The 26,263-nt window shown below is 42.2% G+C and overlaps 1 protein-coding gene across 1 annotated transcript in view; it reads left to right on the top strand.

Moving 5' to 3' along the window:
- LOC124143765 (doublecortin domain-containing protein 2-like) overlaps positions 1–26,263 on the top strand; it is a 136,348-nt gene that overhangs the window by 34,044 nt on the left and 76,041 nt on the right. The gene's annotated exons all lie outside the window — the stretch shown is intronic.

Here is a 26,263-nt window from a genome sequence, read left to right as displayed (position 1 = left end):
GCGGCGACATAGGCGATTCATTCTAAATCCCAGACATACTCTCTCATTTTGTGCTACCAAATATCATTTTCTTTAGGTCATTTTTTTAGAAAATGTGCAAAGGGCTTACGCGTTTAGTAAAATAGCATCGCGTGTGACTACCGCTTGTAGTGACTGTTACCAACACTATGCGTTCAACATATGCACCATTTATAAACCTCATGTGACGGGTTAAATCTTATAAGCGAGGATGTCACACTATCCCGGATATTGTATATATCCTCTCATCAACTGTTCTTAAAATATTTCTCGTTGCTGGGATTCGAACCCGGACATATCGCTGATGATTCCCAACTCGCTTCCACTTTAGCCACTGTGGCCTGAGCGGCGTAACATTTATCTTTAGAGTTATCCAGTGTTAATGACAGTGAGTGATAAAATATTTTGTTTTTCCCAAGTTAAGTCGCCATACAAGGGACCGTGGGGACGTACGATAATTCTGACACCTGCGCGATTCTTCAGCGTCTGGCGATTGTACTCAATTTTGGCCATCAATTAAAATTCACAAATATTCCACGATCATAAACTACGGTAGAAATAACATACGTTTAATGACATGGTCTTACGATGTTTTTCTAAGTTATGCAGTAAACTACGGTTATAACGAACTCAAAGGAACCGCTAGTCTTAGTTGGTTATAACCGTTGTTCGTTATAAGAATATATACAGCATATCTACAGCAAATGGCCGGGACAAAAAACACCTCGTTATATCCGTCTGTTCGTTGTGAGCGTGTTCGTTATCAACGTAGTTTACTGTATATTGATATATGCAAGAGTGTCAGAATGATTCAAACAGATGCACATTGCCTTCTACCTTTTTCTTATATTAAGAGCTAAGTAATAAGTGTCAAAGTATATATATATATATATATATATATATATATATATATATATATATATACAAAAATGAGGTAAATGTTCACTCGGTGTACATGTAATATATAATAAAATAATAAAGTCCACGTTAGTCCATCATCTTCTTTATATCAGTTTCATACATAGTACTTTCGCTGTCTCTCAAGATGATGGACTAACGTGGACTTTATTATTTTATTATATATATATATATATATATCTATATGTATATGTATATGTGTGTATATATATATATATATATATATATATATATATATGTATGTCTTTAGACACTGAGAAATGAATGCATATTAAGTCAAATTCAAATTAATCTGATTGTATAAAAGTGTTTCACCATTTTGTCCCCACTCTGTTTTTTTAACAGATGACGCTCTGATAACACTCTATCTCAATTAAATGTAGCTACAAAGTAAAAGCGTTTAATCATCCCAACGACTGTCCAGAGCCTTATTACTAAGTCACTCGGAGTTGTCTCCCATGCCCTTCTTCCACCTAAGCTTCTTCCGAGCGCGTGACACCTTCGTTACACTCTCGGTAGGACAGAGAGCTCCGCGAACGGGATATCGCTGTGATGAGCTTGTCTTCAACCGTTCCACATCATGGGCAATAATGGTCTACATTACCAGTCAAGATTATTGTTTTATGCATAAATTTATGTTTCACAATAAAATATCACGTTCTTTCAAACCATTTAAAAGCAATACCTTGAGAATTTTCTTCTTACAAGCCAGTGGACCGCCTTCGTGGTCTTATTGAAGACCGTCCGCCTCGTGAGCGAAAGGTTCGGGTTTCGATCCCCGGCCGCGTCATACCAAAAGACGTTAAAAGTTTGTACTTGATGTTACCCTGCCTGACGCTCGGCATTAAGGCGCCGCTAAAACAAGAACTCGTCGGCTCGGAGTCAGTACACTGTGTCAGCGGCATGGTGCCTCAGTGGTGGGCTAGCACTATAAAATCGGCATTAATCCGGACTAGTACAAGCAAGCAGCTGACGTCAGAGTGGTTCAATTCCACCTTTCGGGCGTACTTTTGAGAAATATTTCTCTGAAAGGCTTTTAAGGGATGACCTGCGTTGACATAGGCGATTTATTCTAAATGCCAGACATACTATCTAGTATATATATATATATATATATATATATATCATAGTGTTTTATTTCGATAGCTATTGAAGAAAATGTGCAAAATGCAGAAACACTGACGTAAGTCGAGGGTAGGGCGGAACCGAAGCGGGCAGCAAGGTGTTGGACATGTCTGGCTATGTCGAACAGTCACATCACACGTGTACCCAACACATGGCGTGTGCGTCGATATTTACGATATCTACATTCTAACACTAAAATATCGTGAACTCTTTGGAGATAGCAGAGTTACACGGGTAACTGTGAACTATCTGATCAACATTTCAGTGTAGTGGTAGCCAAGTAGTTAAAGCGTTGACTTGCCGCGCCTAATACATATTAATACCTAGTTCGATTCCCCAGATGGCTACAATTTATGGAGCCCATTAGTTGTGTCGTCTGCCGTGACAGGTTTGAATGATGCTCACACCGCCGTGAACTCAACTTATTCATGGAGAGCCGGGCATGATTGCAACGCACTCATATGATATCATTTGTATATGCTAAAAAATGGATGCTGATTACTAGCTGTGAAATATGAAGCACTTAAAGATTCAGATCATTTCGGTTGTTTTGTCATGTGGGAAGCGACTTGGGGAATCATCCTGTGGTGTCACCTAGATGAGGTAGACATTGTGAGGTGAGGTGAAATTGGGTTTAACGTCGCGTCCAAGATTATTGCACTTATATAGGGATGTGCAGGCACGTGTGTGTGTGTGTGTGTGTTTGTGTGGCTGCTTGTACTAGTCCGGACTGATGCTGATTTATAGTGCTAGCTCACTGAGATACCATGCCGCAGTTTAACATGAATACCCCACTCAGACACAGTATACTGACTCCGAGCCGACCAGTCCTTGTTTTAGCCCCTTAATGCCGAGCGCCAGACAGGGTAACAACAAGTACCATCGTTTAACGTCTTTTGGTATGAGGCGGCCGGGGATCGAACCCCGGACATTCCGCTCTCCGGGCGGACGCTCTACCACAAGACCACGGAGGCGGCAAGGTAGACATTATGACAGCAGATGTCAACAATACATCTCTGCATATTATACACATCTGTATATTATATGAGATGAGAGTTACATTTATGTTGTTATGTTCTGAGATGTCAAAGGCCTATGATTTGTTTAGTTCGTTTACTTTCAACTAATCATTGCAGAAATACACAAGGGCAACATGAACACATCGCGATCAAACGTCCTTAAAATCCTTCTATCCTTCCTTTCCCCCTAACCAGTGGGTAAATTGAAGACTGTCCTGCTTAAGGGGACATAACTCCGGTGTACCTCATGGTTACCGTTACTATTTGCGCTGTGTCTTGTCAACAGTTAATCAATACATCAATACCTAACACTGATACATAGTACCCCACCCCGCAAAAAAACAACACAAAAAAACAAATAACAAAAAAACAAAACAAAAACAAAACCGATTGAAATTTGATCTACACAGAATACGACCCCACACAGATCTACGACTAAGCGAAGACACTCCACATGTATACAGCTATGTTGTTTTGATCTCCGACATGGTAGTTGTATACGTTACAGGTGTAAATTCCAGAGTCTCGTCAAAGTTTATTCGTCTTGTTTGTTACTTAAGTAGCAACACACGTCCCGGCAAACGGATTGTACGTGATAAAACACATTTGCTTCAGCACAGAGCGGTAAACAGTCAACTTGACTGTGATATGGCGCGGTGATAACCACCCCGCATATCAGCCCACTCACGTCTCCGAGTGACGGCAAGATTTCTCCCATCAGAGACACACATTGTCGTGTAGCTCCAACACCTCCGTAGCTGTATCATTATATTGGTGTTTAATCCAGACATCAGCAGGGATGTGTTCGAGTGACACCAGGATTTCTCCCACAATGCATACACATATATCAACGGGTATCTCGAACATGTTTGTATAGCATAGTAGGTTATATAGAGAACCTGTTTCGCTTACGCCGGTAGGCTGTTTCGTATTGATCTGATTCTAAAAACTTTTTTTTTGATAGGCCTATACAGGGATCTTATCAACTAAAACAGCTTTTGTACTTCTTAGTCCAATCTTCTGCACCAAGAGAGATGTGGTTCTTTTATTGGTTTGGGATGGTATATGTGAGTTCGTGTGTGTGTGCGTGCGATTGCTTGTGTGTATGTGTGTGCGTGCATGTATATGCGTGTGCGTGTGTGTGCGTTGGTTCGCGCGTGTGTGTGTGTGCGTGCGTATGTGTGTGCAGGTCTGTTTGTGCATGCGCGCGCGCGCGCGTGTGTGTGTGTATGTTTTTACAACACATTGGTGAAATATATTGAATATGTCATAATTTTTTCAAATAGTTTACACAAATATCTTTATCATGTTTGTTTTTTTTGTTTGTTTTTTAACCCCGCACTCAGCAATATTCCAACTATATGACGGCGGTCTGTAAAATAATCGAGTCTGGACCAGACAATCCAGTGATTGACATCATGAACATCGATCCACGCATTGAGATCTATGACATGCATCAACCAAGTCAGCGAGCCTGACCACCCGATCGCGTTAGTCACCTCTTACGACAAGCATATATCATCTACGTAACTGTTCCTGATGCACGTGTGACATGTATTGAAGTCACTGTTGTGTTCATGTTTTGCTGACATTCTATACATTTTGCATACATATTCATATGAAAGAGGTTAATATAACATTCTCGTAAATAATTATTATAATAAAATACAAAAATATATAAGAGCACCATTTAATTATGACCTGTTAAGATAATTTACCTGTTACCATGGTAATAACAACATTTTGTATCTTACTTAATGATGATATCGTGATTAACAGCGGCCTTTTGTTTTCCTGTAGTCAGCAAAACGTACGTTGCTAGGCAACAGAGTGTTCAAAATCTATTTCCCATCTTACTGGGGTTTCTTCCATGCCCACCTCATATATTGCGTTATTTCTATACGTTTCACAATATTATGGTTCTCCGTGAGTTGTTTTATGTGGAGAATAATGTTTATAGAAAGAAACACTGGATTAGCTATGCCCTGGAACAGATTAGTTCACAGCGATTGTCTGTCGGAAATAAGCAACTAGTAAGATGATCAAGTCTTTGAATGCCATTTAGAAGTGATACACATAAGGATGAGAGTGAGTGAGTGAGTATGGTTTTACGCCGCTTTTAGCAATATTCCAGCAATATCACGGCGGGGGACACCAGAAATGGGCTTAACACATTGTACCCATGTCGGGAATCGAACCCGGGTCATCGGCTTGACGAGCGAACGCTTTAACCACTAGGCTACCCGACCGCCCCATAAGGAAGAGAATCTATAAAGGAGTAAGCATATATTCCGAAACGTTTTGTTTCCTCATAATAAAGAAGTTGACACCCATAAATTCTCTTCCTTAGTAACATGATGTTTTGTACAAAAGTCATGTATCTTTGTTGTATTTATTTTGCGGTATTGCTGTGTTTGTTTGCCTTACAGCTGGACACTGCAGTCGCCATCTTGTGACTAAATGTCGGTACATACGCGGAGGCACTGAAGCGGGCGTGGGTTCCAATGCAAGTTTAGGTTGCATTGCGAGATGGTTAATAAAATACTGTTCAAATAGGCGTAAACCCAACTCACTCACTCACTCACTCACGCACCAGTATGTTTATATACACAGGACTTTTGCCGATTCGATAGCTGCAGTGATGTACAAAGTGCTTCGCGAAATAATTGCCTTTATGTCACAGTTACGTTAACCGTTGTATTTGCCATTGGGTAAAGCGAAAACGTATAACTATATGTAACTTAATCATAAAGTGAGGTGTATTCAGCAATAAAATCTCCACTTCCCAACGCTAATTAGCTTCACGGCGTACTTGCGTTCATCTTGCACTTTAATGTTAACTAGTTGTCCCATGATTCATACCTCCAACACACATACCCCCACACCCACACACCCCACCCCACACACCTACACCCCACCCCCAGCTGTCTCCTGTCATGTTCTTTGTCTTTGTCTCCTCCTTTGTGCATAAAGACTTCACCGTGAAGTATCCAGGTATCTTTACTTTATATCACGGTGTATAAAGTGTTGTAATGCCGTTACGTGATGGCGACACTGTAGGCGTGTTTGCTTACACCGATGTCGGCGATTGGGAATGTGCTGTTTGTTGAAACTGATACAGCTTGATATAAGGCTTCCACACGTCATTGTGTTTACATTTCAAATATGCAGTATCAATTTCTGATGAATAAACAATACTCGAGTGGAGCAATGTAAACACGAACACTAATAGAGACTCTCCGACAATAAATACCTACACGTTTTCTTCTAACGTCTGGCGTTGAAACTTGAAACTATTACAAATAGAAATTGATTTTATGTCGTTAGGGTTACTGGGTGTATTAGGTGCGTTGGAACGAGGAACGACAGTGATTTGTGAAGAGCTGTACTTGTGAACCAGCCATGCATGACCTCATACTCTCAACATTTGTTTTGTTCTCAATTGTGTCGTTATAACCCTTTATATCTACTCAAAAAAGGATTTGTATAATTATAACTTAGCGGTCAGCGCATAATACACTGCCGTACAAAAGAACGTATATATCCATATGTGATGTGGCTAAAATGAAAAAAGAAAAAGAAAATAATATTCGATGGTGATGGTGATTCGATTGATGCGGGTATCGTTATTGTGTTTTGGACCCAGGTTTGCAGTGTTTCAACAACTGTTTTCAGTCTAGTAACGTTTTCGTTTGAATGTTTTGGTCGAATTCCATTTTTAAGTGCATACTTTCTTTTGCACATCAGTTTACAAATCCACCTGGGGCTGGAGATACGTTAACAAATATTGGTGTCAATAATTAAACAGTTTAAAGAATTAAAGCCCACATCACATTGAAGTAAAGACCGCCCATCTCACTGTCCAACCATTCTATTGAGAGTATTCCACGAACCATTGCTTCATATTTACTTGACGTAAAGTCACATATAATAATGTGGCAAGGAATGATACATTCAAGTCAATATACTGACCTGAAAAAGAATACAAAAATAATTGGATAAATATTATTAAATAACTGCTTGAGACGCCCAACGCTAACACCGTATTCGTGCGTGCGTGATTCCCGTGCAACCTTTCGAGTTGAGTTGATTGGTTCAACTGTGTCATATGGCCCTGTGACGCAGGGGTAGCATTATGCAGATGGCTGTTACAATGAATGCTCGTTCCACCCGTGACGAACAGGTCTGGTTGTTGATGAAATATAGTGATAGCTAAATAGTCAGATTTTTTATTCATGCACCGATTGTCTTTAAATGTTATATCCAGTTATGTATGACAGTTTAATAATCTCATACCAACTTTGACTGGAGTTGGTCCAATAGTTGTTTCAGATATTGTAGTAAACGTCGGTACCTTAAATTAACTTCCAGACTATACAATTAGTAACTTTCTGACTTGTACACTTTCTTCAAAGGTATCATCATATCGCGTACGATCCTGTTATTACCTGGAGTTATTTGATGACAAGTGTTTGTTGCAACATGTGCTGAAAGAAACGCTTGCTCGCCACGGCAGCAGGGTAATTAGAGTGTTGGTACCCTGGGGTAGCGGTCAGAGTCAGCGTCATTCACGACGTGTCCGCAGCTAATAACAAAATGTATTTGCAAGGACAAACAAGGTTTTTGTCAAAGCACGTTGGAATTCTTACTTGATTATTACTAATCTCTGTTTGGCACGACAAACTAATGTCCTGTACACTCGGTTTAGACCACATCTTTTTTACTGTTAAATATGCATAATTGTAAGTCAATATCTTTAAGTGTCATTTTAGCTGGCGTATCAATAAAGATACTTGCTTGTCAGTTATGAAGTATTTTTTTTTGCGTTTATCTGGCGAGAAATAACTACTTGTTCGTTATACCCGCGTGTGGCGCTTTTGCATTACCGGCAATATGATGGTGGGGCATACCGAGAATGGACTTCGGTTGTTTTTTCAGGCCACCGTCGTATGAAAGGAGTAGCAGGAGTACTGCTGTGCGGCGTTAGGCAACAAACAAACAAACAAACACTAACTTCTTTATGCAAATTGTCTGTAGCGCTGGTTACTATCGGGTATGCTTACCCTTTTCGCGAACACCTGGGCCCACTTGCACAAAGCGATCTTAGCGCTAAGATGATCGTAACTCCAATACTTTAATATAGGCTTACAATAGTCGTAGCGCTAAGATCGCTTTGTGCAAGTGGGCCCTGGTGTCTTCACTGAGTTTTTTCGGACGATACTCGAGACTGATTATTCCCTGGCGTTGACATTTTTTTAGACTAACATCTTGTCCCTGAAATGAACATATTTTACAGAAAAAACAGTTGTTTAATTATACTTATAAAATGTAATAAAAAGGAGCCCAGAGACTTTCTTCATTTTCAGATACTGCAGTAATTCACGTTTCATGTAAAAACGTGGTTCATTTTTAGTGTTCTAAGATAATCTTAATCCAATCAAACTTTTCTTCTCAGTGGAACATATATTGACACTATTTCGGTACTAGAACCACGAACAGACACGACCTGGGTCTGTTCGACCTTTCCGGGTAAACATGTGGGCATTGCAATAACAGTTAACGCTGCGTCTGGGGGAAAATCGATGTGATCTGTCTCCGGTGATTATGTAGAAGATGCTTTGACCCCCCTAGAGGGATGGATCAGACGGGATAGGTGCGCATTATAAATAAAAGCAACAAAACCCTTTCAATATTCATAAGAACACACACGAGTGGAGCATTGAGGTATCCTAATTCCTGAAGAGTTGTCTCCCTTAGCCTTACTAGGATCCGCTGATCCCTGGTTCGAACCCATACCAGTGCTCGAGCTGCGTGCCTCGGCTGTGTCAGGATCCTCTAATCGCGGGTTCGAATCCCACGTCTGATTTGCCAGCACAAAACCCGTGGTCGTGGGTTTGGCCAAAGTCGTTAACTAACTCACATGATACAATACTATCGACAAGGAACAGTTTTCGTCCTACCGTGTTTAAAAGTGTAGACATTCGACTGACTGAAAGAAGTCGAATTTTAAAGGTCAACAACTAAAGACAGAATCAAGGCGTTACGGGAAAGGACAAGCCGATGATGTCGCCCTGACAATGTCAATCCAACACCACCTACCCGCCATCAAAGACAACACCTTCACTCAATTTCGCGGTTGCCAATAGAAACATGTATGTATTGTCTTGTACAAACACCGACAGCCGAGACGTCTTCTACAACACCAGACAATAACGACAACATCTATCGCGTAGGAGAATCGCCAAAGTAGCCTCGGGCTGTATAGCAAGGGATGCTTTGCCTTATACTCCGTTTTCATGTTGTAAAGTGTCTTTTGCTGTTACTAGTGTAAGCGCGATATATTCTTATTATCTAGAATCCATTCTTATCACTGGCATATCGGGATGTAATAAGGCCCATGGCAAGATGTAAATATGTCCCCACCAAACAATGTTTAGATATTTACAATGTAACAATTATTTACATTGGTTTGGCATGGAGACGTCTGTAGGACTGTGGTTCGGGGCTTTCGGGATGACGAGCGAACGCTTTTAACAACTAGACCACCTTACCTTAACAGTTGGACAATTGTTAGGTTTACGAGCCTTGCATTGTGTGGGTATTCCTAGGGAGCAGGATAGTTTCACTAATTTCTAGCTATATTCATGTATTAGCATCGAAGTATGTACCTCTTAACGTTGATCGATTTGTGATCATTAACGATGTACTAGTTCCCAGGCATTGAAGGGGGCGCGTGTTTTTTTTATCTAACACTACACTATTTAAAATTCGGGGGCACGGGTGGCCCAGTCGACTAAGGCGCCGTGATTCGCTGTGCAGAGTTGCGTCCCTTGGGCACGCCAGAAACCTATGATTGTGGGTTCGAATCCTGGTTCGCCTCGATAATGTTTCTTGGTTTGTCAGCACCATACCCGTGCTCGTGGGTTTTACCGAAGTGGTAAACGTCTGAGACCTGCATCACTTCGGGCTTTCCTCCCACATTAAGCTGACTCGCCGTAATATAACTGGAATACTGTAAGAGGCGTTAAACACAACTCACTCACTCACTCACACTATTTAAAATTCCAGTTCAATGTGCCTTCCCCGACGACATGGGAATACTTATCACCGGTTTGTCTGGCCATTGCTCGACTATTTACAGGCGGCCATCATATAAACTGCAGGGGAAAAGAAAAATACCCTTGAAAAGTGGATTTTACCAACAAATTACAAACGTTAGAAGGCTGTAAATAGTCGCCGAAACACTGCAAACCTTAGGTCCAAAACATCTGCAGTTTGTAGGTGAGGAGAGGTGAAATGAGATTGAAGAATATTGCACTTTTGTGCATGCTCGTGATCGAACCACCGACCTTCCGAATGGTCACTCAACAAGTGGTCTGTGCACATTTACCTGGGTAAGTGTTGACATCCCAACAAAATAACTTTACAAAATAACAAAATATCTTCATGTGCAGCACCTTCGGCGCAAATAGTTCGTTTGTCATTTGGTTTGGTGATTTGGTTTGTGTTTCCAGAAATCATTAATGTGTGTGTTTGTCAGAGTAATAGACTGTTTTGTGTGGCTGGCGTCAATGTATGGTCAGGAAATAATGATATGAAGGTGTGTATTGTTCCTGTGTGAGCACCGGATAATCCGTATGCACGGTGAAAAAAGTTGTTTGAAGAGCTGGCTGACAGTCATCATGGCATTAATGATTGAATTAATTGCGCCGTATGCGCCGAGCTATGTAAATATACAATCCAATCATCATGACGGTGACGTGTATGCGTGCACGTGCACCTTAATATTCCCTAGGCAAGGGAGTTAACTGACTACACCAGTCCAGTTTCCCCCCTTGCCGAACTATGCTGGAATTTCTTGGCTCGATCGTAACGCCACCAGTGGCTATTACGAGTTATGTACCTTCAATGTCCCCCTATTGACCAATCAGATTCACTCCTCCCTTTTTTTGCATTTGCTTCAAACGAACCGGATATCGACAAACGAACCGGATATCGACTTCGTTAAGCGATTTTGACTGGACTATGCATAGACTCATTTGTCCAGCCAAAATGTAACTCCGGAATTCAAGCCTTGTTGGGCAAGAGTGGAAACTGGACTTTTACATTCAATAAACTCCCTTACCTCGGGAAGATGGTGGACTTTAGAACAAGGTTCACTTCCACGTGGTGTGCAAGGGCAGTATCAGATAGTTCACACTTTAGTGAGTGCTTACCTAGAACACAGATCTTTAATCTCTGCTGGTATCCCACATGGGATAAATAAGTATGCGATTGTGTAAATATTTTTCTATTTGTTTGGCAAAAATCGAGCGACAGCTTTACCACTAAACTGCCCCACCGAACAGGTAAAGCTGTCATATTTCCAAAAGCGTCGTAATACTGAGCCAGTTTATTAGAATGGGTGACTCCTTTCTGCATTTAATTAGTTTGTTCATTAAATTGTTTGGTTTTTAAAAATTATTTTATGGGTATTATATATTTAATCATTCATTTACAGTAAACTACGGTTATAACGAACAAATTGGGACCACTCATTGTAGATCGTTACAACCGTAGTTCGTTATAGGCACATATACAGCCTATATACATCAAATGGACGGGACCCCAAAACAGTTTGTAATATCCGTCAGTTCGGTATAAGCGTGTTCGTTAAAAACGTAGTTTACTGTATTTTGTTTTGTGTGCCAGTTTTCATTTAGTCAGGAATCAATATCAGTGGAGTCAGGATATCTTTCTGACTCTCTGAATCTTATATTCATTTGGGTCGAACAGGTTTACTTATTCATTATTCTGTGCTGAGTTGCTTCCCATTTCCACACCAGGATCCGTTGGTCGTAGTTTCGAACCTCAGATTCGTCATGATTATGATGTTCAGTTGGCTCTCACTATGACCGTGCTGAATGCTTCACAACGGTGGGAGACGACTAAAACCATCGTTTTTCTTGTAACATTTTGTGTGATATGTTGTGATATAAGGCCACACAAAAATGTTTCTCTTCAATTTCAGATTATAAAAATGACAAGTTGACCAGGCATTTTGTTTCTCTGTTTTTACCACATCTTTGTGTACATGGTCTCACTTACAACACCACGGTTGCGGGATAATGACGTCATTAATTGATGAAAAACCTTCATATTAACACTGTGGTGATAAATATACATAATATTTTTGGAAGCAAGGGATATTGTGAAAACTGTTTACAAACCATTAATTCAAGAACCCTTATCTACAATACAGTATTCAATATTATATTTGGGAAATAGCTTACTAATTGGGCATTCACTTTACTGAAATGTGTCTCATATCCTGACAATCGCGGCTGTTTCCATGGTAACAGCATCTGTGTTGATACCAGCGATAATGGAAGTACGTGTAGATAACGAGTGTCATCCCGGGACTGACAAACCACACACTCATAATGGTGGTTTAATGCTGCCAAACAATGACTGGCGCCATAGAGACAGGGCCGTGCTGCCAGTCATTAGATGTGATTGTGCAAGATATCGATGTTAGATAACACGAAGGAAGGGCTATAAGGCTTGTAGACGTATACTGACCACATGTAGAGCATATTCAGGTGCGCTGGGGATTCAGACGTGTGACGCCGCTATGTCCCCCGAAGACCATACTTACGTTAGTTTTTGATTCGATATAATCCTTTTACGAAAACCAAATGTGATAATTGATTACAGCACTTTATGGCAGTCTACGCTGCCCATACACCTAACAATGTTTAAGTAACTTATTCCTGTACAAAAACGTTGAATGTATTGTTTGTTTGCTTGTTTGTTTGTCGAGTCTGGACCAGACAATCCAGTAACTGGTATCATGAGCATCGATCCACGCAATTGGGATACGATGACATGCATCAACCAAGTTAGTGAGCCTGACCACCCGATCCCATTAGTCGCCTCTTACAACAAGCATAGTCGCCTTTTACGGCAAGCAAGAGTTGCTGAAGACCTATTCTACCCCGGAACCTCACGGTTCGTCGAATGTATTGGAAATATAGTGAGTGAGTTGGGCTTGACGCTGCCTTAAACAGTGAACGTCATACCACGGCGTGCCGTTTTAATGTTAGTCTCACAGTCCCTGAACCATATTATTTTCCCTTCTGTCCAGCCATTTTTGTAATATAAAAGCTCCACATGAAGTAAGTCTAAATTTTCCTCAGGTTCAGGTTTTGAATCGCCCATGTCGCTGGGGCTCCTTTTCAAATTAAATGGAGTTGTTGGATTCTTTCAAAATTACGAAATGACATATTTTCAGAGACTAAACGTTAGGCTAGTTTAATGTGAGGGGATAGTCCGAAGGGATGAATGACTGAGACATTTACCGCTTGGTTGATGCATACAAACACGACACAGTACCCACAGACAAATGACATGACCAGAAAGAGATGGCATGTCCTGGAAATGCCATCAACTAAACATACATATGCAGGTCATCGAATTAAATTTGTATACAAAACAGACACTTTGTTAAAAACTAATCAATGTCACTTATCAATGGAGGGAATTCAGAACCGAACGATAATTGCGTATCGTGATTGATTTTTTTATCCACGTAATAAACCGTAAATAATGAATGGCGGACGACACCTGGTGCACAAAACTTCACCTCCTGTCTTTGAACACAACACAAATACCTGCAGTAATTGCCTGTCGTCAGGCGATTTGTTCCTGTAGCGTCAGCGTGGGAAATATAATGACAACAATTATGTGCTCTCAATTATGTGCTGTTTCTTGTCGTTAGTATTCCCCAAATGGACTAATCTTACCGCCAACATTACCACACGGCCCCAGCTGAAATGTGGGAAATAATCTCCACAACACCATAATACATACAGAGGTATATCGACCTCGTTCTTGAAGGTTCGACTGCTGTTGCTCCCTTACCTTGACATATACGCCAGTCATACTAGTCGAAGTATTCATGATGGTCGCTTTGTGGAATTTGGCCGTGCCCTGCAAAGCATTCGTAGCGAAAAGCTATCTTAAAAACGGTTATTTTGTCGATTCTACAAGTTTTCGAACCAAGTCATTTAGAGTTCTAATCAGGTATAGACTTTCGCTAGTCGCAATACGCAGATCTAATTGTAGAAACCGGCCTTGATTTGCAAAGGGTTCCTAGCGTCCATGTTTTAGTACTGTATTAGTAACTGTGGTTTTCGCTAATATTGTCTATTCTTGTCCGCAAGTTTGTTTCTTTGTTTGTTGTTTAACGCCACATTCAGCAATATTCCATCTGTATGACGGCGGTCTGTATATAATCGAGACCAGACAATTCAATGATTGATATTATGAGCATCGATCAACGCAATTGGGATACGATGACATGCATCAACCACGTCAGCGAGCCTGACCACCCGATCCCGTTAGTCGCCTTTTACAGCAAGCATGGGTTGCTGAATACCTATTCTACCCCGGATCTTCATGGGTCTATTGGCTACTGAGTCAGATGTGGTTTGATTTGTGTGGCTGTGGTTTCGGTCGGGCAAAGATGATGGCTAATAATGAAACATCAAAAATGTGTTATTTGATGGTGATGTATTCTGTTTTGGACTCCACGTGTGCAGTGTTTTGCGACTGTTTTCAGCCTGGTAACGTTTTGTTAAAGTTTGTAATTATTTTTTCAAATCAAATTTACAAGTATATTCTTTCTTTTGCCTGGCAGTTCAACCTGTGGGGTAGCCTAGTGGCTAAAACGTTCGCTTCTCATGCCAAAGACTCAGGTTCGACTCCCTCTATTGGTATTGTATTTTATCTTATTTCTGTCAGATGTTGAATTTGCATTATGTTTTTAAAAACAAATGTATCGTTCGAGTTATATATAAACGCTCTGAATCTGCGAGTGGGTGAGTGAGTGATTTAAACAATATTTCAGCAACATCACGGCTGGGAAATCGAACCCGGGCCCTCATGGCGACAAGCGAACGCTATAACCACCAGGCTACCCCTTCGCTCCGCGATAACAAGATGGTTTGATAAGCAAAAATACTCCAGTTATTATACTATTAAATTTAACTAACAATATAATATATCTTGTTCTCAAAATACTCTTTGAACATATAAATAGCCTGTTGAACTTTGAGTGTAACGCAGTTACTTTATCGGCGGTTTTCTGACGGAACGGTCCTGCTGCAAGGGAGTTGCTTGTTGACCAATCACTCATGTCATTTTGGAAATAATAATAATAATTATCCATGGAAGAGGCCCCTATACAGCCTCAGACGTATCCAGGCCAACAAACCTGATCATGTCCTTTTTGATAAATCCAATGAAATCATTTATATTATTGAATTTTCTGTCCTTTTTGACACGTATGTGATTGACAAGATTCAGGAAAAACATCGCAAATATGCAAACCTCGCTTTTGAAATGTCACGCTAGCATCTCAAGTACCAAGTTGTCCGACTCCCCATTGTTCTCGATGCTTTAGGTTTGGTACCTCCCAATCTGTTGACTGACATTGGGAGAGTACCCGGGTTTGCTACCAGGAATACAGCCCTTCTGACAAATCTGGATAATGCAGAAGGCTGCAGTGTTCACATTCTCCGAAAAAGTTCTGGGTGGGTTTGACTAGGCAGCGCTTCCCGGGAGAAGTCCCATTCGCTGTCTGGGCTGCATTTTTTATGTTAATCTGTACATCATAATAATAATAATAATAATAAGAAGAAGAAGAAGAAGAAGAAGAAGAAGAAGAAAAATAATTTAAAAAATAATAATAATATGTAGAATTCTTGGTATCACCACACTGTATATTGCTTGAATATTGCTAAATATGGTATAACAAACAACTCGCTCAGTTGCGGACTGCACACGCGTGTTTTACTTTTACCATTAATCGATAGACATTTTGTATAGGTAACGTATGTTATTAAAAACTCCACATGATAGATGGGTTCACGGCCAAAGCTTTTAGCTAATTGCATGGCAGAACCCATTACGTTTTATGTGTCACGAATGAAGTCACTGATATTGTTCACTATTCTCTGCTGAGTTGTGCTGTTTTGCGGCGCTGCACATAATATAAGTGAAGTGGGGTGAAATGGGGTTCAACGTCGCGTCCAAGATTATTGCACTTATATAGCGACGTGCATGCATGTTTGTGTGTGGCTGCTTGTACTAGTCCGGACTGATGCCAATTTTATAGTGCTAGCCCACTGAGATACCATGACGCAGTTTAACGTGAATACCCCACTCAGACACAGTATACTGACTCCGAGCCGACCAGTCCTTGTTTTAGCCCCTTAATGCCGAGCGCCAGACAGGGTAACAACAAGTACCATCTTTTAACGTCTTTTGGTATGACGCGGACGGGTATCGAGCCCCGGATCTTTCGCTCTCCGGGCAGACGCTCTACCACTAGACCACTGAGGCGGGCCTATGCTAAGTGTGTGAGATGGGCCAAACGCCCGTTTGTACAGTATTTCAGTAATCACAGCGTGTGGTTGTTGACGTACTTTTCCACAATGGCGAATCCAATGAGCGTGGGTATGGTGCAGACTAACCAATGAACATATATATAATGGGTGCGAAAGTTGGATTTGAGTCGAAACAAGTTCACCGGGATGCTAACGGACGTGAATGTAACTGAACTATCTATGTCCCCTTCCGCTATGTCGTTATTGCGGCGGTCGGGTAGCCTTGTGGATAAAGAGTTCGCTCGTCACACGGAAGACCTGGGTTCGATTCCCGACATGGGTACAATGGGTGAAAGCCATTTCTGGTGTCCCCCGCTGTGATATTGCTCGAATAATTGCTAAGAGCGGCGTCAGAATGCTCACTCACTCACTATGCCGTTGTTGCCGGGTCAGAATAGATCCCCAGAGCGCCATACTTGTTGCATACGACAATTTCATAGGAGATCGGGTGACCAGACTCTGCTACTGATGACATGTAATCACGCCTCTTTGACATCAATAAGTGCTCTTGCTTTCACTCACTTGTTTGACTCGAATATTGAGTCCCACTCGATATGGCTTGAATAGTACTAAAAGCGGCGTTAAACAACATTCACTCACTTAATCACTGGTGGTCCAGATGGTTTATGAACTTACGCCGCCTTTTAAATGTTTCTCCACTGTTTCGTAAGCTGGCGTAGGTAATAAATACATTATTCTTCAGATGCTAGGGCTTAGTGGGCTGTATTACTTGGAACTTATGGTTCGCATTCCCCGTGGTTCAATACTCATTATTCTCTCATGACAAAGGTCAGCGTATCACCTCACCTACCCGCGCTGAATGTCTGTGGATGACACTGACATAAATAATGCGGCCTGGAGGGCGGCAGCGTGTCACGAGAGCGCCCGAGGAGGGCTGAAGGGTTTTTGATTAATAACGCTGGGAGGAGATCCCCCTAATCTGTTGTAACGCTCCCCCCTTAATCTGTGTAACGCTGTGATGTGGACAACAATCACGCCGTTCCAGACCTCCCCTACTCAGCATGTTGGCAATGTGCGTGGCAAATGACGGGTGTGTTTGGTTCTGATCTTGCTACGTGTGTTTTAGGTCAGGATACCAAAAGTCAAGATGTCGTACGAGACCGTATGGGAGTGAGTGAGTTGGTTTAACTCCGCTTTGAACAGTATTCAGTTACAGCACGGCGTGTCGGCTTGATGTGGAAGATAATCCAGGATCACAGTTTCCTGGCGTGTCAGCAGCCCGTGTATTAGTGAGTGAGTTGGGTTTAACGCCGCTTTTAACAGTATTCCAGTTATATCGCGGCGTGTCAGCTTAATGTGGGAGGAAAGCCCGAAGTGATGCAGGTCTCAGACGTTTACCCACGAGCACGGGTATGGTGCTGACAAACCTAGAAACATAATCGGGGGGAACCGGGATTCGAACCCACAATCATAGGTTTCTGACATGCCCAAGGGACGCAACTCTGCACAGCGAATCGCGGCGCCTTAGACGGCTGGGCCACCCGTGCCCCCAGCCCGTGTTTTAATCCATAGACTAAAATCCTCCTCCGTCAAATACTAGATGTTATTTATTGTTTGCTGTTTGTTTGTTGTTTAACGCCGCACTCAGCTATATTCCAGCTATATGACGGCGGTCTGTAAATAATCGAGTCTGGACCAGACAATCCAGTGATTGACATCATGAGCATTGATCCACAGCATTGGGATCGATGAGATGCATCAAATAAGTCAGCAAGCCTGCCCATAGGATCCAGTTAGTCGCCTCTTACGACAAGCATTGGCTGCTGAAGACCTATTGTAACCCGGATCTTCACGGGTCAGGTATTACTTAAGTGAACAGACTCTCGTTTAAATGAGGTGAGACTGACTGTAACAATAACAGTTGAGAATCTCTCACACAAGCTGGTGTCAGTCCTTTGGTGTACACAGGGGGCAAGGGTGGCCCAGTCGTCTAAGGCGCCGCTATTGGCTGTGCAGAGTGGCGTCCCTTAGGAACACCAGAAACCTATGATTGTTGGTTCGAACTCCGGTTCGCCCCGATTATGTTTCTAGGTCTGTCAGCACCATGCCCGTGCTCGTGGGTTTCACCGAAGTGGTAAACGTCTGAGACTTGCATCACTTCGGGCTTTCCTGCCACATTAAGCTGACACGCCGCGATATAACTGGAATTCTGTTAAAAGCGGCGTTAAACCCAACTCACTCACTCACTCACTCACTCACTCATCTACACAAGTAACTAGACTCTCTTTTAAATGAGATGAGGCTGATCTCTCACACAAGCTATTGTCATTCTTTTGATGTACACAAGTACATATATTAGCCACTAGATGTCCAGGACAAATACTAGTGGAGGAGGGTGAGTCCAGATAAGCCTCTTGTAGACTCCCTGGATATAGTCACAGCAGTGACCCCCCTCATTATTTCGTATGGTAACCACCGAGAGGTGCCAGACTACAGATCTGTTTCAATGTTATTTTAAGCGAACAGTAGATAAACGATAAGAAAAATCTTAAGGGAATTTGGTATTTTGTTTCACCTACACCTACAAAATATAAAAAATCAAAAATCTTTGAGCCTGATGCCTTTTTAAATAAAAACGCCTTGCCAAAATGTAGTTTCTTTTCTTCAACTGTCTGAAGCATAATTATTTTTTCAAAAATTTTCCCTAAAATCCCAGGCCCGTTGTCCCAGAATATCAAATGCTTTCTATTCGGGGTCATGGATGATGTTGGGGCGCGGATGACGGGTGTAGGGTGTGGGGTGGGGTTGGATGGGGTGTTTTAACAACGGTATGTCGAGGGTAGGAAACAAACACAACATCCACCCACTTGAACCTCGACAAGATTATTACAGAGATACCCGCGTAAACTATTGATATACATGCTCTCTGTTGTGACGACAGATTCCTGGGAACGCGGCATGGGACTTGAGGGGCACTTGAGAACAGGGAGGTGGTCAGGCGGTAGGAGTGTTCAGTACTGGGGAAGGAGAGTTTGGACATCTCGAGGGGTGCTTAGGGGTAGAGACTGAGAGATGAGGGAGGTGATAACGAAAGAGGGGGTCAGAGCAAATAGCGAGAGGTGATCTGGAGGTGGATGGTGTATGGGTGGGGATGGGGACAAACAAGAGCAGTTGGTAAGTTTGGGGAGGTGGTTCAGGAGTCAGCTGTTTGAATACGGATTAAGTGGAGGGGGTGGGGTCAGACAATTGCATGGGGGAGAGGTTCAGGTGAAATGAAGGCTGTTGAATACGGATGGGTTAAAGAGAGCATTGATTTATTGAGTATTTTGTGGTCGTACCCCATTTGCCAGATACCCAAATTGTCAGGTACTCCAGTTGTTGAGTAGTTTTGTTTGTTTGTGTGTTTGTTGTTTAACGCCGCACTCAGCAATATTCCAGCTGTATGACGGCGGTCTGTAAATAATCGAATCTGGACCAGACAATCCAGTGATTGACATCATGAGCATCGATCCACGCAACTGGGATCGATGACTTGTATCAACCAAGTCAGCAAGACCACCCTATCCCGTGTTGAATACTGATGAGATTTACCTGTTGTTTTGATGGACCAGTCCTAAAAGAACTTAATCCTCTGTATAATTAAGATTAAATAAATAAAATATATTGTCAGAGATATCTGAATTTGTCACAAACATGGCAGGTTTGCAGAAAGTTAAGTTTGTTACACTGCAGAGGTTTGCCCCAGGTGCACGTTCAACATCACCTCCACAGAAAGAACAAGATTAGGTGATTCCACTAAAAGTAGCAATAGTGGCACATGTTTTCATCACAAACTGAGTTAATATATTTTTGGAAGGTCAATTTTAACCATGTCATTGTCCAATACCGTTATGTTCCCCGACTTTATTTCAGTCTCACCTCATTTAAACGAGAGTCTATTTACTTAAGTAATACCTGACCCCTGAAGATTCAACAGCCAATGCTTGCCGTAAAAGGCGACTGTGCTTGTCGTAGGAGGCGACTAACGCGATCGGGTGGTTAGGCTCGCTGCCTTAGTTCATGCATCTCATCGATCCCAATTGCGTGGATCGATGCTCATGATGTCAATCACTGGATTGTCTGGTCCAGACATGATTATGTACAGACCGCCGTCATACAGCTGGAATGCTGAATGCGGCGTTAAACAACAAACAAACAAACAGACTAGTGGCGAATGGTGTATCATTGCACCGAAACGCCCGACTCCACAGCTTCACAGCGAATTGATGTTGATTCAAGGATGATACTTTACTAGGTTAAGCACGGGAGGCAGGGACTTGTTATCATACGTACCCGCTGTTTAAACCCAAAGATTAAGGCGATCACACGATTGTAATTCAAAACAGAAAACTTCGAGGGTTCAAGTCCCCCTTAATTTCTAAAACAGGTTGTGTATACTGACAGGGGGTATGACTATTTGTGGTGTTTAATAATAATAAGTGAATCCCAAAAGATCGACTTCCGGAAAGTTGAAGTATTGACATAACGAACTCGCTACCTACAATTTCGTTATGGCAATACCATTCGTGACTAACTCGTGTTATTCCGGGACAAGCCGAATAGCGACTCGTGCCCTTCTCTTGGACATTTTTGCGACCGGGTTCCGTCTTAGCGCAAACGAGCATACCTAAAACAGTTGTCAACTCGTTGTGTAATGGTTCACATATATTTCCCCATATATTATATATATTTCAGATGCAATTTAAAGCACATCGGGACATGCGGAATTATACAATATGATTAAGCACATTTAACTGTGTCCTGGGTATATTTTTAGATGCAAGACACATGTAAAATCCAAAATTATTTCTGAGGGATTCTTTGACGAAGAACTTGAAATCATACGCGCATTCTGATTGGTTTGTCGTATTTTCGCAAATAACATTCATCGATAGGGGGACGAGTCTTCTTGCAGGTTACGGAAAGGGGCGAGTGGTGACCAATGATGGCAATACAATACAGAATGCATTAATGTATTAACCGTGTGGTAACAAAACAACTCCAGGGCCCACTTGCACAAAGCGATCTTAGCGCTAAGACTATTGTAAGCCTGTGCTAAAGTATGGGAGTTACGATCATCTTAGCGCTAAGATCGCTTTGTGCAAGTGGGCCCTGGTGCACCCACCCCCTTGTATAAATCCCAGGTAACAGGTTATCGTAACAGTTAGCTACAGTTGACAGGTTACTGTTGGCATTCCCGAACAACAGTGTTACATTACCTGCACATTTACATAGGATTAGTGACCCTAGGCCGGCTCTGCCACCGTTATGCGTTTGTTCTCTGACTTTCAGGGCATGTTTTTCCGAGTGTGCAATGCGTCAATTGAACCATGACCTCGATACTGTACACGGAACAGAGTACAGTATATCAAATATACCCCAAGTCAGTCCGTGCAGTACATGTGGCCGAATACTGATCCTCTTTCAGAGGTATTGTCAGATACTATTTGGATAGTGAATTAATATCCATGGTTTGTGATCGAATAAGAAATATGATAAATAAAACGTTTTGGTATGAATACTCGAGGTGGTGCTTACAGCTATCGGGACGTAACTGAATTATCTTGACATACTAACAAAGGCCAGCATGTTTCCAAGTATAAACAGATATACAGTGTTGCTGCTTTGAAAAAAAAGTTTATCTATTATACAACAAAGGCCCTTAGTACTTGGCGTGCTGGTAGCATATAAGACTACACTGTAATTTACTTGTACGATTGGTAGACCCATTCCAAACAGATTATGTTCGTTTCCACCCAGACCTGTATTTGTTGACCCGAAATAACACCTGTCACCGTAATTGTTCTGAAGGAACGTGCATGGAACTCGAGGATCATAAAGCACGCTAAGAGGCAGTTCTCATACATCAAAGGGACATCGGGGGCCCCAGTGGGTATACGTTCGCTGGTCATGCCGAAATTCCGGGTTCGATTCCCACATGAGTGCAATCTGTGAAACCCATTCCTGGGACCCATCCACCCACCCCACCACGACGCCACCCCATCCCCGCCGTAATAACGCTGGAATAATGATAAAAATGACCTTATATATACTCACTAACTCGGCTTCAATCTATTCTATGGGTCGGCGGGGTAGCCTAGTGGTTAAAGCGTTCGCTCGTCACACCGAAGGCCCGGGTTCGATTCCCCATATGGGTACAATATGTGAAGCCCATTTCTGGTGTCCCCTGCCGTGATATTGCTGGAATATTGCTAAAAGCTGCGTAAAACCATATTCAATCACTCACTCAATCTATTTTTATGGTAAGTGTGTACAATGTCTCCATTAGAGGGCATATGATGTTTATATGGTTCCGTGCATTAACTAAACACCCGTGACATTCAATTTGTATTCAAACTTGTCCTTTGAAATATCAAACTCCATTTACGTGACTGCGCATTTGTGATCGACGTCACGCTGTTTGAAGATCGACTCCTACTGGGATTTCAATCGCAAATATATTGTTCCTGTAATACATCTGCCAACTTTACAATGATATCGGCGTGTTGCTTGGGATCATCACACCCAGTTTCTGTTGGGTGTTTGTTTGCAGTTACCTACACCATGTATGAAGCTAGTTGTTATCTACGCTGAATACATTGTTCTCATACATTGTCTGCATACATATATTCCCCGCTGGGTATGATATATAACGAGGTAAATATATGGTGTGTCTCCACAGGGGTGTAACAACCTATATCACAAATAGACAGATACACCTCAACACCCATCTGGACACTGAAACCTAGTGTGGCGTTCTTATGACGATTCCTCGCTGATAACTACACACAGACGGGAGATAGTGATAAGATATGGCTGTAGTTGGAGAGACCATGGACCGAAAAATTTCTGTCTTCAGATAACAACGAGTAATTAATATGGAAAGTCATATTAGTTAAGACGACACGACAAATACATGATTGTCCACCATGTAACGATATGCATGTATTTTCTACTTAATTTTTCAACAATAAAAAGTCAAGGGTTGTGGTTCACGTCCAAGGGGCGGTCGGGTAGCCAAGTGGTTTAAACGTTCGCTCGTCACGCCGAAGATCCGGGTTCGATTCCCGACATGGGTACAATGTGTGAAGCCCATTTCTGGTGTCCCCCGCCGTGATATCGCTGGAATATTGCTAAAAGCGGCGTAAAACCATACTCACTCACTTACTTAATCGTACCGATGGTTGTAGGAAATTCCTTGCTCTAAATCCAAGCATCATCCACAGATACATGATCCTCCATTTGGGGAATATTTCGTCAGTTTGGGTATATTTTCTGGTGAGTGAAGGTTGTCCTACGCCGCAGCAGGCACCTTTCCAGCCAGGTAAATCAGGTCTGGCGACAAGCCAGTGGCAGCCTGTTGTGGCAACTATTAAGGAACGAATCTACAAGTGATCTGTAATGCCTCCCTTCCTGATATTGCTCTTGCACTCATGTCTCAACCACATCTTCAGATTCAATATACAACTACTCAAGCTCTACCCGGTTAATAACATCAGCTTCATTTCATAGGAGTCCGTAGACGTTTCTACTATGAGTTAGTGAGTATGGTTTTATGACGCTTTTAGCAATATTCCAGCAATATCACGGCAGGGGACACCAGAAATGGGCTTCACACATTGTACCCATGTCGGGAATCGAACCCGGGTCTTCGGCGTGACGAGCGAACGCTTTAACAACTAGGCTACCCTACCGCCCCTTTTCCACTATGAGAATGAATTTGTTGCTTATATATCATAGTCCACACACCCCACCCCCCCCCCCCCCCCCCCCCACCCCACACACACCTCAGAATGTATAACCTCCCCTGCCATCAGAACATCGGGTTCATCCCAGAAGTTGTTTTCTACACAAGTGCATCACACACCATTAGACACGCACTGACATACAACAGTCTCATCTATCAGCACTGCATTGGTCGCGCTGGTCGTACCCCAAGCCTGCTCCGTAGGGAATCGTGGACAGCTCCGTCTGGATAGGATAAAGGTGTGTGTGAGGTGGTGGTGGGGGGAAGGGGGCGGACTGTGGGGGGAAGCGGTGGATTAACCACCTAGGGGTGAGTTTATCGGCTATCCCTCACATGGCTGCAAACGCGACCCTGTCTGTCTTCAGACGCCATTGTGATTCTGATCTACTTCCTGTCGAGAGATTAGCGCAGTTATTTATAATGTATAGTAAATGTGTAATAAAGCTTCATATACTATACCGCAAAGTCCGCGTGAGACTCCTAAGACTAAAATCTGCCTCCGACAAACATCCAGATATGTCAGTAAACATCGGTAGTTATTAAGACTTAAGATATTGTCACAATCACGGCTGGGATTCTCTTGAATAAGCTCATTTTCAGACCATAGATGTAAACACATATATTTATTAGAACTAGGATAGACATACTAGGGGATCTATATTACTCGAGTATAGAGTCCCTGGATAAGCAACAGCAGGAGTTCTTCGTACTCTTAATTAATTAATCAATGATGAAAGTAAGTATTTTTCCCAGAATGATGAATTATTGATGGGATATATTTAAAAAACCCATGCTTCCCTTTTCTAATGCAGAACTAGTAATTAACAACATATGATTGTTATTTATCCATGAGCGATTTTTTCGACATTGTTCACAGTATAACAGATTAGTGGGTCATTCATGTACCTTGTTCAGGTCAAACATGAACCTTGTGTGGATCAAACATGGACCTTGTTCAGGTCAAACATGAACCTTGTGTAGATGAAACATGGACCTTGTGTAGATCAAACATGGACCTTGTGTTTGTCAAACAAGAACCTTGTGTAGATCAAACATGGACCTCCCGTTGGTCAAACATGAACCTTGTGTTGGTCAAACATGGACCTTGTGTGAATCAAACATGGACCTTGTGTACATCAAACATGAACCTTGTGTAGATCAAACATGGACCTTGTGTTGGTCAAACATGAACCTTGTGTAGATCAAAAATGGATCCTGTGTAGATCAAACATGGACCTGGTGTTGGTCAAACATGAACCTTGTGTAGATCAAACATGAACCTTGTGTAGATCAAAGATGGACCTCCCGTTGGTCAAACATGAACCTTGTGTTGGTCAAAAATGGACCTTGTGTAGATCAAATATGGACCTTGTGTTGGTCAAACATGGACCTTGTGTTGGTCAAACATGAACCTTGTGTAGATCAAACATGAACCTTGTGTAGATCAAAGATGGACCTCCCGTTGGTCAAACATGAACCTTGTGTTGGTCAAAAATGGACCTTGTGTAGATCAAATATGGACCTTGTGTTGGTCAAACATGGACCTTGTGTTGGTCAAACATGAACCTTGTGTAGATCAAAGATGGACCTCCCGTTGGTCAAACATGAACCTTGTGTTGGTCAAAAATGGACCTTGTGTAGATCAAATATGGACCTTGTGTTGGTCAAACATGGACCTTGTGTTGGTCAAACATGAACCTTTTGTAGATCAAGCATGGACCTTGTGTCGATCAAACATGGACCTTGTCTTGGTCAAACATGAACCTTGTGTAGATCAAACATGGACCTCCCGTTGGTCAAACATGAACATTGTGTTGGTCAAACATTGACCTTGTGTAGATCAAATATGGACCTTGTGTTGGTCAAACGGGCGGTCGGGTAGCCTGGTGGTTAAAGCGTTCGCTCATCACGCCGAAGACCCGGGTTCGATTCCCGACATGGGTACAATGTGTGAAGCCCATTTCTGGTGTCCCCCGCCGTGATATTGCTGGAATATTGCTAAAAGC

Source organism: Haliotis rufescens, unplaced genomic scaffold (genome assembly GCF_023055435.1).
Source record: "Haliotis rufescens isolate VD_foot unplaced genomic scaffold, xgHalRufe1.0.p SCAF_1, whole genome shotgun sequence".
Classification (NCBI taxonomy): domain Eukaryota; kingdom Metazoa; phylum Mollusca; class Gastropoda; order Lepetellida; family Haliotidae; genus Haliotis; species Haliotis rufescens.
The sequence above is the reverse complement of the archived record's forward strand: the minus strand, read 5'-3'. Positions and strand labels throughout refer to the sequence as shown.